Genomic DNA, 11,779 nt, shown 5'->3' on the forward strand with positions numbered 1-11,779 from the left:
GCCTAGAACACTAACAAAATCACGGCGCTGCACGTAAACAAGGAAAAAGCACACTCTGGAATTTTTTTTCGCTCTTTTTTTTGCGCTGCTTTTTTTTGCGGAAAATCACTATAATGACGAGTGTCTCAAAACTCTTCCTAGGTCAAACTGACAGGATGGGCACGAATTTTTTTTTTGTTTTTTCGACTGCCCGGACCCAAAAACTGGAAACGGGTCAAAAAAAACTTCCTATAATGGCACCTGTCTAAAAACACTCAGAAACACCTAAAAATAGGATAGCCAGAAATTTTTTCGAAAAATGCGTTTTCGAAAATTTTTGGGCCTAAACGGAGGGTGGTTTCCGGACTCTTTTTTTTTCTTCCGAAACCTACTCCGGCAAGGAAACACGAATCAGAATCTAGATGGATCTCAAAAACACACCTAATATGCAAGGAACTCGGATTGGTGGTGGATATATGGTGGTGGTATATGGCAGCGGTGGTGGTATATGGCAGCGGTGGTAATATATGGATATGGATCGGTGGTGGTATATGGATACGGATTGGTGGTGGTATATGGATACGAATTCGGAGCGGTGGTGGTAGGTGACAAGGGCGATGATGATGGTGCGGTGGCGGCGTGACAACTTATGACCAGAACTCGAAACTCTAAAAGACTAACGCTAAGACCAGCAACTAGACACGACGATGCAACCGCAAATTCAACAAAGCAAAACCCTAAAAAGATTATGCAAAGGCTTAGATTGGTTCGGATATGATGAACTAACCCTAATTTTTTTTTGCTATTTCGTGGACTGCAGGTATGAAGAACAGACTCGATCTAAACTACGAAAAACTGTAAAATCTCACCGAGCAACCTGGAAATCTGATACCACTTGATAAAGGCAAAGGTGTCCCGTCTTTTGATGAGATGATGGATATCGCTTTGGTGGCAGTTTACTTTGACGATCCGACTACGAACGTGCGAGGACGTCGCGCCTTAGCAATCGCTAAACCAACTCCGAGAGGTTATTGACCACGCCGGAGCACGATCAACCTGACCACGAGGGTCTGTTTCCTGCGAGCAAACGAAGAACAAGCAAGAAACTGAGATTGCAATCTGGATATTGCGAATATAAGATGAAAGCTTTATTGATCAAGGTGGGGTTCTGTGACGCCTTTGTCTGGTCGTTGAACACAAACGAAGTACTCGAAGTTGCAGCTATGGCGAACTTTTAATCTAAACAAAACCCCTAGTCTAAACGATGCCCTAAGGGCTGTATATATGGAAGAAGAGGGGGGGGAATTTCGTGGCCCTTGGTGGAGGGGTTTGAAATCAACCCCATCTCTTGTTTCCCCACACATACGTACTCTAAAAATAGCCTATACTTATGTATTTCGAAATTACATGGGCCTGGCCCAATAATAAGGTGACACAGCACCTAAAATAGCCTCGAGACGAAATTTATGAAGTGGCATCTTGTATATTTCGTCCAAGGCTTCATGCACCCATTATGGTGGCTTCAAAGTCCTGAAATCATCACTTGTAACTCCGTTCTTGTTCCCCTTGCGCATGCCATCATCTCCATGCTTGTTCTTGCTCCAATGTTCATCCTTCTCCAAGCTAGGCCCTTCATTTGTAAGCAAAACAAATGTATCCAATTTAGGCAGCATCATATTCTCATGAACATTAGAATCATTACCAAGAAACGAAAGTACCTGGTAATTTAGTTGGCGTGCACGAGCTCTAGTAATTGGTCCAGTATGTATAGCAGCAGGGGCTGTGGGTGTAACAATTGTATTGATGCCCTCATCAAGGTAGGTTTGTAACATCCCAATTTTACTAAATTAGGATGTTAATAGATCATTCATATGCATATCATATTTTTATTGCATTATTTTCTTTTTCAGAATATTCAAATCATTATGCAACAAAAGGCAATTTATTTGGAGTGGAGATAACATGACTTCTCCCCTATTTCAAAAATGTTCATAATGTGCAGAATATTATTTCCAATTCATCTGATATGTTCTGGTAATTTTTGCAATCTTCAAAGTATTTTATTTGTGGTTTTTATTGCTGTTTGAGTGACCTATTACATCAAAAGGATTTTACAAAATTGCATTAGTATTGGAACTAGTGTTCATGTAGTTTATGTTAGTAGTATACATTTTTCTGTGTGTCTATGTATTTTTATTTAGTTTTTATATTGTGGTTTTATTTTTAGTTATTTTTACTGCTATAGTTTTTGTTTAAAGAAAAGAAAAAAACACAGCACGCAACACCGCAGCGCAGCGCACTACGCAGCCCAACGCCCGCGGCCCAGCACCTCACCGCTGCAGCCCAAAGCCACCGCAGCCCACGCGAAGCGGTAAGCACCCGATCCGACCCGCACCAGCACCTGACCCGCTGTCTCTCTCTCTGCCAGCGGACCCCGCCACGCACCCGTCCCCTACCCCGAGCCGGACACTACAGCCGCCGCACGCACGCACGCACGCCGAGGCCGAGCCAGTTCGTCCTGCGCCCCTGGTCAACCCCGTGCAACCTAGGGACACCGTACGCGAGCCCAACTGCTCGAGAGACCCTGCACCCCCTCCTCGATCTTCCTCGTCGCCGCACGCGGGAGCTAGGGTGTGACGCCCCGAGACCGATGTGCCAGGTGTCGTTCAGTTATTCACTGTTGTTGCCTTGTCATTGCTTGCGTGTCATGCATTGCATATCATGTCATCATGCGCATTTCATTTGCATACGTGTTCGTCTCATGCATCCGAGCATTTTCCCGTTGTCCGTTTTGCATTCCGGCGTTCCGTTCTCCTCCGGTGGTCATTTCTACCTTTCTTTTGTGTGTGGGGATTAGACATTTCCGGATTGGACCGAGACTTGCCAAGCGGCCTGTCAAGTTTCGTATCATTTGGACTTCATTTGATACTCCAACGGTTAACCGAGGGACCGAGAAGGCCTCGTGTGTGTTGCAGCCCAACACCCTTCCAATTTGGCCCAAAACCCACCTAACTCTGCTCCATCATCTCGGTCGTTCGATCACGATCGCGTGGCCGAAAACCGCACCTCATTCGGACTCTCCTAGCTCCCTCTACCTATAAAAGAGCACCCCTCCCCGAAATTTCGGATCATTTTGCGGATGAACCCTAGATCCACTCCTCCCCGCGCCGCCGGACTTGTCCGTCCCGCCGCTGGACGTGCCCACCCCGCCGGACACCTCACTCCATCCAATCGGGAGCTGCCACGTCACCCAACCGCCGCCGCCAGCCTATCCCGAGCCGCCACCTCACCTCCCCTGCACCCACTTCGCCGCCCTCCTCCCGGGGCCCAGATCCGGCCCGCCCCGGGGCCGAACCGGGCCTGCTCCGCCGCCGCGTAGCCTGCAAGCGGCCTTCACCATCGCACCCCGCCGCCGTCGTGGAACTCCGGCGAGCCTTCGCCGGATCCCCCGCCCGGTATCCCCTTCCGCCGAGGCGCGCCTCGCCGCCTGCACCAGGTCGCTGTCCACCGCGTAGCCCCATCTCGATCTGCCCTGGGTCGATCTCTCCTCACCTCTCTCTCTCTCTGCACTTTGACAGGGATCGTGCTGCCGCCTCGATCCTCTCCCGCCGGCGTTTGGAGTCCCTCCGAGCTCAGATCCGGCACCCTCTCCTCTTGATCCGCCCATTCCCGTAGCTCCCCGTGGTGTCCGCCTGCCGGAGTCGACGTTTGCGCCGCCGTTGACCTAGGGCGCCGCCGCCCCTGTTCCTGTTCGTGCGCCAGGCGCGAGGAGGACGACGCCCTTACTCGCCTGGGCTGCCTCCCTCGCTCGCGTGGGCCGCCTTGGCCTCCGAGGCCCAGCGCCCGAGTCTGGCCCAGCGCGCCGCCCCCGCCTCGGCCTGCCCTCTCTCCGCGCCGGCCTGTTTCCCCTCCAGCTGGGCCGAAGCCCATGGGTGAGCCGCACCCAGCGCCCCGCCTCTGTTTTTTTCCTCCTGTTGGGCCAGCTTGTTTCGGCCCATGCCATGTTTTTTTCAGTGCCTGGCATTTTCCTATTTTTCCAGGAGATTGTTAGTTTTGCAGAATAGTCCCCCTAGTTCATGCATTTAATCACTAACCGTGCATCGGATTAAAATGTTTTATATATGAAACTTGCTCAGAATTTTGTGTAGATTAATAATATCCAACTTTCATCTATGTTTGAATTGTTAAAAATGCTGTTTGTTTAAATTTGCTCCTATGCCATGCTAAAATATTTAATTCATAACTTAATAACCCTAGCTCCAAATTTAATAAACTTTATATGTAAGTGGGGTAGAATTTTGCCTAGTTTAACATGGTGGCATCATCTTGCATGTTTAACAACTATAAAATATGGTTTAGGGCAGAACAGGACCAAATCTATAATATGCTCATGAGGAGTTTCCGGAATTGTTGTTCGTTGCTTCCGGCCTCATTTAACCTTGACTAGATAGGTAGTTTTCATTTGCTTCATCTCTTGCCATGCTAACAACATTTAATATTGTTGAGTACATAAACGAGATCAAACTAAATACCTTGTTGTGGTGTTTCGTCAATATGCAACTCGTTGCATATTGAGCTCCACTTAATTTGTAGGATTGTTTGTGCACTTTGCCATGCCATGCCTCATTAAACCGGACATGCATCATACTTGATTGTGCATCATGCCATGATTATGTGGTGGTTGTTTACTTTGTTGTTTGCTCTTTTCCAATGTTGCTTCTTCGGGTTGGTTCCGTTAACGTCGAGTTTGTGAGGACCCGTTCGTCTACGTCCGTTTATCTACTTCATGGACTCGTTCTTCTTCCTTGCGGGATCTCAGGCAAGATGATCATACCCTCGAAATCACTAGTATCTTTGCTATGCTAGTTTGCTCGCTCTTTTGCTATGCAAATGCTATGATGCCTACCATTTGCTTGTCAGCCTCCCAAATTGCCATGTCAAACCTCTAACCCACCATGTCCTAGCAACCCGTTGATTGGCTATGTTACCGCTTTGCTCAGCCCCTCTTATAGCGTTGTTAGTTGCAGGTGAAGATTGAAGTTTTGTTCCTTGTTGGAACATGGAGTTGTTGTTCCTTGTTGGAACATGTTTACTTATTGGGATATCACAATATATCTTATTTAATAAATGCATCTATATACTTGGTAAAGGGTGGAAGGCTCGGCCTTATGCCTGGTGTTTTGTTCCACTCTTGCCGCCCTAGTTTCCGTCATATCGGTGTTATGTTCCTGGATTTTGCGTTCCTTACGCAGTTGGGTTATAATGGGAACCCCTTGACAGTTCGCCTTGAATAAAACTCCTCCAGCAAGGCCCAACCTTGGTTTTACCATTCGCCACCTAGCCTTTTCTTTTCCCTTGGGGGTCGCGCGCCCAAGGGTCATCATTATTTTAACCCCCCCCCCCCCCCCGGGCCAGTGCTTGTCTAAGTGTTGGTCCAACCCAGAGCACCGTGCGGGGCCGTCCCTTGGCAACTTGGGTTACGTTGGCTCCCATACGCTTAGCTTATCCGGTGTGCCCTGAGAACGAGATATGTGCAGCTCCTATCGGGATGTCGGCGCATCGGGTGGTCTTGCTGGACTTGTTTTACCATTGTCGAGGATGTCTTGGAGTACCGGGATACCGAGTCTGATCGGAATGTCTCGGGAGGAGGTCTATTCCTTCGTTGACCGTGAGAGCTTGTGATGGGCTAAGTTGGGACACCCCTGTAGGGACTTGAACTTTCGAAAGTCGTGCCCGCGGTTATGGGTATATGGGAGTTTGTTAACGTCCGGTTGTAGAAAACCTGAAGTTGACCTTAATTAAAATGAATCAACCGCGTGTGTAACCATGATGGTCTCTTTCCGGCGGAGTCCGGGAAGTGAACACGGTTGTTGGAGTTATGCTTGACGTAGGTTGCTATAGGATCACTTCTTGATCATACTTTTATCGACCGTGCTTTGCCTTCTCTTCTCGCTCTCATTTGCGTATGTTAGCCACCATATATGCTAGTCGCTTGCTGCAGCTCCACCTTATACTTTTACCTTACCCATAAGCTTAAGTAGTCTTGATCGCGAGGGTGCGAGATTGCTGAGTCCCCGTGGCTCACAGATACTTCCAAAACCAGCTTGCAGGTGCCGATGAGACCGTGCAGATGACGCAACCAAGCTCAGGAGGAGCTCGATGAAGATCTTGTCCTTTGTGTTGTTTCGTTCTAGTTGATCAGTAGTGGAGCCCAGTTGGGGTCGATCGGGGACCGTGTCGCATTTGGGGTTCTTCTTTATTTTGGTTCCGTAGTCGGACCTTGATTGTATCTGGATGATGTAATGATTTATTCATGTAATTGTGTGAAGTGGCGATTGTAAGCCAACTATGTATCTCTTTCCCTTATGTATTACATGGGTTGTGTGAAGATTACCTCACTTGCGACATATGCCTTCAATGCGATTATGTCTCTAAGTCGTGCCTCGACACGTGGGAGCTATAGTCGCATCGAGGGTGTGACATAGGGCGAAACGGATCTCGCCAGAGTCCACGCCGACCGCCGCCGTTCGCCGGCGGATTCGTCGTCGTAAGATCACCGCAGCCGCACCACTTGCCCTCTTCGTTTTCCCCCCTCCACGAAGAGCTCCCTGACATCCTTGCGTGGCCGGAATCGCAGCGGAGCCGGAGGAACAAGCTCGACCGCCGCCGCGGAGCACCAAGGTTCACCTCGCCGCCGTCGCCTACATAGGACGTATCGCCGCTGTCCGACACCACCACCACCACCACCTCCGCCACTCATAGCCGCATCCGCCCGTCACTTCCCCATCGCCGGAGAGTCGCCGGAGGAGCTCCACCACCGACGCCCGAGCCGCCATCGTCTTCCTCTGTTTCCAGTGAGCACACACGTGCAAGAGTTTTATCCGCCAATCACGCACTGCCACGTGGCACGTAGCTACAGGAGCTTCTACAGGAGTTCGCTAAAGCGCCCAGGCGTTTTCTGTTGTTTTCTGTTTTCTTTTTCAGATTTCAGCTAAAACTTCAACTAGTTATATATTTTATTCTATAAGTCCAATTTAGGTAATTCTTTTTCCTGTGCACTCACAAAAATCAGCACATTGTCACAGTACCAACTTTGCACATGTTTGCACCTTTCAAATTTGAATTTATTCGAGTTTGAATCAAATCTTCCGGAGGTCGTAACTCTCAAACCATTTGTCGGTTTTAATTGATTCTTTTTGCATTGTGACCGTAGTGCATTTTACGTGCTGTTAAGCTTCTGATGTTGAGTTTTAAAAATGGTTTTCTTGCTGTTGGTTTTGTTTTGGTTCTATTCGTGTTCCGGTGATTGATTTGTTGAATTGTGTGAAACGTGTAGATTGTCCGGAGTGCGACGCGAGCTATTGTCAGGAGTGTGACTTTCTGAACCAGAACCAAGGCAAGTTACATGTTGATCATCATTTACCTATTGTTTTCTATGCATGTAGTTATATAACACCTTGAATATATGCATGTGTAGGATTATTATATTATTTTGCTATATTGTTGATGAGGACATGACTACCTTGGATATGAACAAAAATATTGCATATATGCATATTTGTCAGGTGATTTCTAGTGCAAACTATTCAATAATCTATTTATGTTATCCAGAACAAAAATACTTCACACACTTTTGTGTTTTGTCTAATTGCAGGTGTATGGGACATTTGTATAATCCACATATGAAGATAAGGAAGAAAGAGATGTTTATTTGCTGTCCAAAAAATTCTCTCACGTCACTTTTGGCCCAAGAGAAGATAAAGTCCAAGTCTCTCACATTCTGGATTCAGATTCGGACTGCACAGACATACCTGACTCAAAACGCACACAAGTTTTTCATACGGACTCCGAATTGGGTGATTCTTTTTTGTTGGAAACTAGATTTCGTGCACTTTCCAACCCAATTGGAATCACCTTCAAATTCGTCCGGAGTGTTGAGTTGTGGACGAAACAATCTGATGCTGCAGCAGAATCCGAGTCAAACTACAAGTCCAAAGGTGTTACATCACCTCCACTTGGGCCCATTGGCCTTGTACGACCTAGATTTAGTTTTAGGTTGCCTTGGGACGTCCTCCCACCTCCTTGGCCGCCACCCCTTGCACCTATATAAGTAGATCCATCTAGTAGCTTTTCCTTGGGATTTGTTTAGTTAAAAGTTAGCCATTGCAACTTCGTGTACTTCGTTTGTGTCCAACGACCAGACCAAGACCGCTTCCGGATCCCCACCATTATCAATACCTCATATATATTTGCAATATTCAGATTGCTTTATCATATTCTTGCTCGTTCTTCGTTTGCTCGCAGGAAACAGACCCTTGTGGTCAGGTTGATCGTGCTCCGGTGTGGTCAATAACCTCTCGGAGTTGGTTTAGCGATTGCTAAGGCGCGACGTCCTCGCACGTTCGTAGTCGGGTCGTCAAAGTCGACTTCCACCAAAGCGATATCCATCATCTCATCGAAAGATCGGGACACCCCGCCTCTATCAATTGTTGAGCTATCTCCCGTCATTGCAGATCATGGTAGTTGTAGTTTTGCTATGCTTTGTAGACGGGGTTGGTTCGTGTATTCATTGAGCTTATGTGAGGATTATATATATAATAATTTGAGCAGTAACTCAGGATTTATACCCTCTGAATGTGAGTGGACGGCCGCCCAGGCTCAAAAAGATCAGACAGACTTAGTGACTAGTGGCTTCCATGTGCGACCACTGGCTAAATGGGCTCTGGCTTGGTTGATCAGTTGTGGGACCCTTACCCGGATGTGCCAGCAGATGTAGATATAATAGTTGGGATCAGCCTCCTGTTGGGACTAGGGGACTGCTTCTGAAAGACTTCGTCTCAATCTTTGGGTTGGGTCCAGTGGGTAAAGCGTACTAAACTCTGCAGAGTATTAAAAACTAATCATGATTAGCCATGCCCCCGGTTATGGGCAACTTTGATCCACTATGCCATTACAGTTGTTGGATGATCTTGACAGTTGTGACACTTAATAAATTTGTTGGGCAACTTAAGAAAAGGGTAGGTTGGAGTTGATTTTGCCAACTCAACCTTGTGCATTTAATTGTAATAATAAAAGAACTAAATAAAATTTGACTATTAGGTAGATATTAGGATAAAATCAGCTTTCTGCAAAAATAAACCCTCAAGCCTTCCTGATAGTGATAGAGGCGGGGTGTCCCGATCTTTCGATGAGATGATAACTAACGATTTGGTGGAGACGACTTTGACGATCCGACTACAAACGTGCACGACGTTGCGCCTTAGCAATCGCTAAACCAACTCCGAGAGGTTATTGACCACGCCGGAGCACAATCAACCTGACCACGAAGGTCTATTCCTGCAAGCAATCGAAGAACAAGCAAGAATATGATAAAAGCAATCTGAATATTGCGAGTATATATGAAGTATTGATAAATGTGGGGATCCGTAAGCGGTCTTGGTCTGGTCGTTGGACACAAACGAAGTACACGAAGTTGCAATGGCTAACTTTTAACTAAACAAATCCCAAGGAAAAGCTACTAGATGGATCTACTTATATAGGAGCAAGGGGTGGAGGCCAAGGAGGTGGGAGGACGTCCCAAGGCAGCCTAAAACTAAATCTAGGTCGTACAAGGCCAATGGGCCCAAGTGGAGGTGATGTAACACCTTTGGACTTGTAGTTTGACTCGGATTCTGCTGCAGCATCAGATTGTTTCGTCCACAACTCAACGCTCCGGACGAATTTGAAGGTGATTCCAATTGGGTTGGAAAGTGCACGAAATCTAGTTTCCAACAAAAAAAGAATCACCCAATTCGGAGTCCGTATGAAAAACTTGTGTGCGTTTTGAGTCAGGTGTGTCTGTGCAGTCCGAATCTGAATCCAGAACGTGAGAGACTTGGACTCTATCTTCTCTTGGGCCAAAAGTGACGTGAGAGAACTTTTTGGACAGCAAATAAACATCTCTTTCTTCCTTATCTTCATATGTGGATTGTACAAATGTCCCATACACCTGCAATTAGACAAAACACAAAAGTGTGTGAAGTATTTTTGTTCTGGATAACATAAATAGATTATTGAATAGTTTACACTAGAAATCACCTGACAAATATGCATATATGCAATATTTTTGGTCATATCCAAGGTAGTCATGTTCTCATCATCCTCCCCTTCTTGAAAATAAAGCCGTCCTCGGCGTTGCTTAATCTGAAATGTGGCTAACAAAAAAGACAAGGTGTACATGTTGTATATGTATATGTCATCCATTTTTACTTCCCTTGATTTTTGCATATATGACACATGAATAGATGAGTAACTTGCATAGTTCATAAAATCTAAAGCCAAAAAATTAGCACAAGAAGTAGAAGGCATGAAAATATTGCAACTCAGTTTGCACATATAAGTGAAGCTCTTATTCATTTCAAAAGATTGACAATGTTCATCATTAAACCATCCCAACATTGGTGAATAAACCTTACTTGCATCAAATTTACATGCTACAACATGCTTAAATACGCAAACATGCAATAAGTCATTCAACACAGAATCATCACCAAGATTAGAGGTCATATCAAAATGATTAAACATTGGTTCTTTTGCATCAATAGTTAATTCAATGGGTGCACTCAAAATTGTTGGTATTTCAGTTGTTTGATCACATGGCAAAGTCAAATTATCAACGTAGTCCTCTAAAATAGGTGGTGTGATCAAAATAGTAGCTCATCAGATGGTGCATTCAAATTGACAAGGCATTCATCATTCTCATGTAGAGATGGAAGATCTGTACCTTTGTCATTACCTCTTATGATCAACTCAGATGATGTAGCCACTCTCGGGGGCGATGTGTCACATGGTGGAGGTGATGTAGTCCTGACAACAACGGATGTGGTTGTCATAGTATGCTTAGTAGTTGAAGGAACAATCATATCAACTCTTGGAATGTGCACCGTGCGCTTGTTCTTCTCGTGGCCAACACGTCGTTTTATTTCCTGTTCAGCTTTGCAAGCAAGATGAAACAAATGGTCCATAGGATAACACTCTTCATGAATTAGTATCTCTTGAATATCATGGTTTAATCCTCCCCAAAATCTATCCATAAAATCATCTTCACTTTCTTCTAAAGAGGAATGCAACAAGGTAGTTTGTAAATCATCATAATATTTTGTTACAGTTTCACTACCTTGTTTTAAGTGTTGCAACTTCTTAATCATGTCACGAGTATAATAAGCAGGGACGAAAGTATGTCGCATGGCAAGTTTCAAATCATCCCAAGTAGTAGGTATATAATCAGGGTGTAACCGACAATATTCACTCCACCAAACCAAAGCATAACCAGTGAAAGAGCCAACCGCAACCTTAACCTTTTTATGTTCATCGAAATTATGGGAAGCAAATATATTTTTTATGTCGAACTCCCATTCAATATATAAAGCAGGTTTAAAACGACCATTAAATGGTGGTATAGATACATTAACCTGATCATGTGCATTTGGATGTTTGTGCACCTCTCGTGACGGTTGTGGTATTTGCAAAGGTGGTGGCACCTCTCCCGCGATCGACAAAGCCCATGAATTGACTCTGGATCCTGTCATGATTAGTAGAACAAGAAACAAAACCCAAAAATAATGTTCCTATAACTACTAGGATGTGGTGGTAAAACGCTCACAGTAAAGCAAATATCAATGTCTTACAAGTTCTTACCATGCAGCAGGCGGTGATCGGGAACCAGCGATGTCAAGTAACTCCGAATATTGAGTAAAGCGATTGCCAGGGGAGCGTACGTATACACGGTGTAGAAATATGTGGAGCTAGGTTGGCTATATAT

The sequence above is a fragment of the Triticum aestivum genome, chromosome 7A, assembly GCF_018294505.1.
Source record: "Triticum aestivum cultivar Chinese Spring chromosome 7A, IWGSC CS RefSeq v2.1, whole genome shotgun sequence".
NCBI classification, from domain to species: Eukaryota; Viridiplantae; Streptophyta; class Magnoliopsida; order Poales; family Poaceae; genus Triticum; species Triticum aestivum.